Consider the following 6,000-nt stretch of genomic DNA (forward strand, 5'->3'; position numbering starts at 1 on the left):
TGGAGATTGGCCCTTAACTATTTGATGGTGAAACAACAGAGGAGATGGCAATGGCATGTCCATCATGTCGACTCGGACACCAAAACTACAGGGCGTATCAGGTAACATCCCCAAGTTCAAGGTAGTGTGTTAACTTAAAAACAAAAACAAATAAAAGATGCACTGCTCCTCCGTTGTGTTAGCCTCTGACTGTCCTGCCAGCCAACTGCCCCGCACCCCTCTGCTCAGTCCCCTGCCCTGCCCACTGTCTTCTCTCTCCCACAGCAAGCCTGAGCTGGGCGAACTCAGAATCCAGGCCTGGATACTTTGCCAAATAAAATTCCCTGTCAATCACATAGACCTTGCTTGTGATAAAATGGGAATATCTGTGCCCATGAACGTGTGTGTGTGTTTGTGTCTGTGTCTGTGTGTGAATGCTGCATGTGATAAAATGCTTTGAGGCAGATATGTTTTAACTAGGTGACTCTATATCCACCATGAGAGTGTGTAATTGCTGCCAGAGGAAAGATGATTCAGCACTATGTACACTATGTACACTATGCAAAAAACAAATGGGCTTTTATCTTGAGTTGTTTTTTGGACTTGGCGTAACATCATTTAAAATGAACGCAGTCCAAATAAACTGACATTTAAAGGCGCTGAGGTGGGATTAATGGTGTTCAAACATTGTTTGTTCAAATGATATAAAACCACATTATCTCATTTGAATGATCTTTACAAACTCTGCTGATCAATATTTATCACCTTCTGACAAGAACAAATAATGGCTGTTAGGCAATCACTTATCAAATCCATTCCATCCCTAATATAAGTCCCTCCAACGAGCACAAAACAATAACTCCATTAGTAAGTCAAATCCATAGGATGGTGCCATCTTAATGAAATGTTCTCATTAATACATTAAATTGTATATGTCTGATTTTGCTAATTTCTATACTATATCAATACAAGAGGCACAATGAGTCATATAAACCATTGCATTGGAACCGACGTGTAGCTGTAATGGATTGAATGTCTGTGCAATTCATTAATTAAGAAACATCTATGTTTTAGTCAATGACAAAGACAAATGTCAAAGACAAACAATTAACCGCCTGACCACATTCTATCTCATGCCCTTACTTAAAGACAACATATCATATATCATATCATTTTAGAAGTCTTAGATATAATAGGCCTACTTGTATGTGGCTTGGTGAGTAGATGGTTTTTGATATTTTCATGGTTACTGTACAGTAAAACTTTAGTTTAGGGAGCACACGTTAGCCATTCTTTCGATTTATTCTTTGCAAATCTTTATAAATGAGTCTATAAATTCTCTTTTTTGATCCAAATTATACATCAGTAACCATAGATCAAGAACAACTTCTTGCTAATACATATATTAGTAATGGTTAATTAAGATGTGTTCCCTAAACTAAAGTGCCACCCAATTTATTTTGGGTGAGTTCTTTAGTGCTAATGACCACACACCTTCCTCTAGCCTTGCCCTTCTCTTTCTTTCTCCCTTAGCTTTTAATGGGGTTGAAATGTGTGCTGTCAACGGAACAGAAATCTTTAAACGTTGTTCACTATAAACACCTAAACACCAGTGCCGGGAGTGGTGTATGCCTGACAGCCCCGTATGTGTGAGAAAATAAAACACATCACGGCATTCCTTTAGCCATCCTCATGTTCAAGGGTTGCAGGGAAAACAGTGGTGTGTGCAACAAAGCCCCTGAGGATGAAGTGTACTTGATCATTAGTACCCCACATTTCACCAATTACTGCCAATTGACTGACTACTGCTAGGCATTTTAAACTCGAATTCCTCTGTTAATTGTATACTATACACTGAAAAGGATCCGATAAGCTTTCCCCCTGTAAGATCTGAAAAAAAAATAAAAAATAGCTCAAACTAGGCCCGTCAAACTATCTCAGATAGCAGAGATTGCATGGCAGTCAATGCAATGCTAAGCACAACCCATTTAATACGGCTAAAAAAGGAAACAGTCATTGACTTCAGCGAGCTTGTTAAATTTAACCATTTTGCATTAACTATATCTTTATTCCTTTCAATTTGCCTCGCCTCATCAGATCCTTTGAAATTCAAACAACTGCCTGATTCCATATTGTGGATTTAATAACTTTAGCTGTTCTTGCTAAGTAGGAATGGGAGGGGCAGGGTTGGATTTCAGTGCCACTCAGAAAACATGGAAAAGAGAACATGGAATGTCCCAATTAGCTTGCATATTCATTTAATGAACAGCAAACTCAGTTTTCGATGTTACACAGGAGTAAATGTGCTCATTATTTTGCCTGTGCTTTTTTAATTAACAGGCAAGAGGACCAGTCACAATAAAAGATCTTCCTCAGCACTTTATAAACAGTAAATTTATTCTAAAGGTTACACATTGTTTTAATAAAGATTTGTTGGCATTTCTTGTTGCTCCCAGACATGTACTTAATTACATAGACCACGTTAAAAAATAATTGATTTTCACCAATTCATATCAGACACATACGTCTCTTTAAAACCTTAAAGCTATACAGAAGAAAAAAACAAATTATTGACATCTTCTGGCACTCTTTCGTCTAAGCTAATTGCAATATCATACAGCCTACATATAGATGCAAATGCTATTAATTACTGTGTTGACTTTTTTCATCTGTGGTCTGTCATTGATGATGGTCTGGAAGAGATTGGTGTAACAGTTAATGGAAAAAATATATATATTTCATCAGTGATGTAGCTAAATCCATGACAGACATTCAGTAATGATATCATGCAGCTAAAGCACCTCCTACATAAAGTGTAATAAAGAGAAATCTGTTCACGATCAAATTAACCATCCCTCCATGTAAGATTCAGTAGCATCGTGTAGAGTTTTGTTTAATGAAGGTATAGGGCTTTAAAATGCTATTCTATTCTCTCTCTGCATTTAGGTTCTGGTGGCATGCATGACTATTGGTCTATTGTCTTATATTCCCTCCACTAATCAAAGCCCACAATGTTTGCTGCAGTCCCTGAACTCCAGAACAGTGATTCACAAGTGGTTGGCTATTAACCAAAAGGAGTACTACAAATGAGAAAATTAGAAAGTGAAGCAAAGGAACAGAGATCGAGGCTGGTGCTTTATCCAGTGGCTCTCTGGAGGTATGGGGTAGGCTGCTTGCTAAAGTGGGACAATGGTGGGATACCTAGTAGAAATATTGTTAGAAGTACTATGCTATTGAACTACAAACCACTTACTGTATGGCTCCAAATATTTGCTGAATAAACAGTGCTTTTAACATAAGGCAATGTCATTAGTGCCACTATCAAGAGATAAAATAAGCATTCTGATACTTCAAGCTGTAAGGGCATATACAATAACAACAACATAATACTTCATGAATGCAGACATATGTATAAACTACTTCCATGTCAATCACTATGTAACTTTAACAATATTTAATAACCCCTTATGAAAGTGCTTATAATGCTTTGTGAATACTGAACATCAGCAATAAGCCCCAAGCAATAAACTCTGCCTCACATCATGCCTAATAATGCCCCTTAGCGATCCTAAAAGCCTGGGATTGTGTTTTGTTTTGTTTTAAGATTTTCAGGAAATGTTTAAAGACTCATCTTTGCATCTAATTAATACTAATGTTTTTTGTTATTTGAAGACACCTTTGTTCAAAACATTGATGTATTTATGTAATTAATTCTCTTTACAGAGGTTTCTTTAGGTTTGTGGTTGTTTATGGTTATTATCATTATGAAGACTTGTTCATCTTTTACTATGGTAACTACATAGGCCTATACCTGCAAGCTTTCATAAAACACATAGAAAAAACATATAGTTCCAGTCTGTCTATGTGTCGCTTTGCTTTGTGTCATGCCTAACAAGCCCCTTAAGTGTTCTAAAATCATTGGAACCTTACCCAGGACAAAGTATTCTTCATCAAAAAGTATCAATAGGCAACAAAAGACACGGCAGCTGAATTTAGTTTGGTGCAGTAACTAATGGAATCCAGTTGTAGGTGTTACTGTAGTTTGAAGAGTGTTTTACCAGTATAACATAACGAGTTTAATTGAGGCTTAGCTTATCATAATCAAAGATCAGAACTATCAATTTTAGAAAAAGGTATGTGGGCGTGAAGGGGGCGGATAGAATTCTTACTTGAGAGCCTTGAAAAATCTAAGTCTAATGCGGCTTTTAATGTGACAGATGAAAAAAGACAAGCACACCTTACAGAGACTAACCACTAGGTAGAGACTGGGAGAATTCATCTTAATAACACCTGCTTTTCACTTTGGATGGACAGCGATGTCAGAGTTAATAGCTGCCCCCCCCCCAAACCTGTCACACTGCTCTTAAGCTCTCTGAGTGTGTCTGCAGCAAGACCAACCGTAAGAAGGAAATAGAAGAGATTAACCTTAAGACATTGAGAGAGGCTGGCAAAGAAGAAGATAACACACACCTGTCTCGCCAAACATTGAGTTAGATCTCACACACCTCTTGCTTCGCGCAATGCAACAAATCAGTGTTGTCATCCCAATTTGCAAGGGATATATGGAACTAAATGGCACAAACATACACTGTGAGGGGCAACATTCATAGCTGGCTGACTGACCTAGGATCAGTAATGAATAAAGCCTCTGGGTAACTATGCACTGCATAATAGAACACTGCATATAATACTATACCTGCCATGTATGGAAAGGTATAGAAGGTGTGGAAAGATTACGCACACACCCAGTGTAATTTAATTAATAAGGGGTGCTTCAGAGTAAATCACACAGAAAGGTCTAAAGAGGAACAAAAGTTCTACTTTGATGGCAAGGCTGACCATGGATTAAAATGATCAACGATGCAATCACCAGAATATGCAATTTACACTACTTTCAGCTTTATCAATGGTGATGTTTAAAATATGACCATTATTCAACTCACAGTACTTCTCACTGAATACAGACTAAACAACCCTCTATCCAGTAGCTTTGCATTTTATAAAGGAAACTCTACTGTAAACATAATTAAATTAGTGATGTTTCACACACATATGAAGAATGGTTAACAATATGCAAAAGCCTCTAAATGCCACCTATGTCAAAAATGAGATAAAGATGGTGAGGGGATGCTCTCCACACATAGTATACGGTAATCAAATAATTTAACTTCTAAACCCACTAAATACCACTCTCTTCCTGGTCTGAAATATCGATTTATAGGCAAAAACCTATAGGAGCCTGAATTTAAATGCTCATTTAAAAGAAAAGTGGCCAGACAGATTTAGAGGGTTTTGCATCTGAACTCTTCATATATTGTTAAAAGGAATAAAGATGCCAGTGAAGAATAGGAATGTCCATAATTCATATTTAAGCTCTATTTTTCCACCATGAAGACAAGCAGTCAGGTGCTCGTCTAAAATAAGTATTGTACATTTCACAGGCACAGTGTGTTTCGTTTATTCATTTTATTTATTTAATTTCAAATTAATGTATCTATTGTTCTCTTGTTGACTTTTTCTCTCTGCAAAGAATGTCACTGCCACAGTATGATCACTGTGACACAGTGATCACGGCCACAGTATTCACTTTTCTCCCTTTTCATGTCTTCATGCTCTCTCTCTCTCAATCTCCACGTTAGTTCTCTTGAGTCAACCCTTTTTTTCCCCTTCCCAACATTGCTCTCTTGCTCCCATGTCTCTTCTTCCCCCTCAAATTTCCCTCTCCAGTATCTCTCTGCATTCATCAAAGCTCATGCCTTTCTTGCTCTCACTCTCTCTCTCTCTCTCTCTTTCTCTCTCTCGCTCACTCTCTGGGCAGCCTGACACATCTCTAAGTAGGCTGGCGAAGGTCAGCGCTGGAGGGACCATTTGGGGATTACCGACACTGACACCAAAGGGGAGGGAGCTGCCTTTCTCACTGCGATGCTGGTGAAAGGTCTAATTACAGTAGGTGTGGTTATTCAAATTGCAACTGTTTGTGTGTGTGTGTGTGTGTGTGTGCATGCGTGCGTGCGAGCGTGT

General features: G+C 38.0%; 1 protein-coding gene across 5 annotated transcripts in view; it reads right to left on the minus strand.

Moving 5' to 3' along the window:
* grid1a (glutamate receptor, ionotropic, delta 1a) overlaps positions 1–6,000 on the minus strand; it is a 251,123-nt gene that overhangs the window by 108,332 nt on the left and 136,791 nt on the right. The gene's annotated exons all lie outside the window — the stretch shown is intronic.

The sequence above is a fragment of the Alosa sapidissima genome, chromosome 16 (genome assembly GCF_018492685.1).
Source record: "Alosa sapidissima isolate fAloSap1 chromosome 16, fAloSap1.pri, whole genome shotgun sequence".
NCBI lineage: Eukaryota > Metazoa > Chordata > Actinopteri > Clupeiformes > Clupeidae > Alosa > Alosa sapidissima.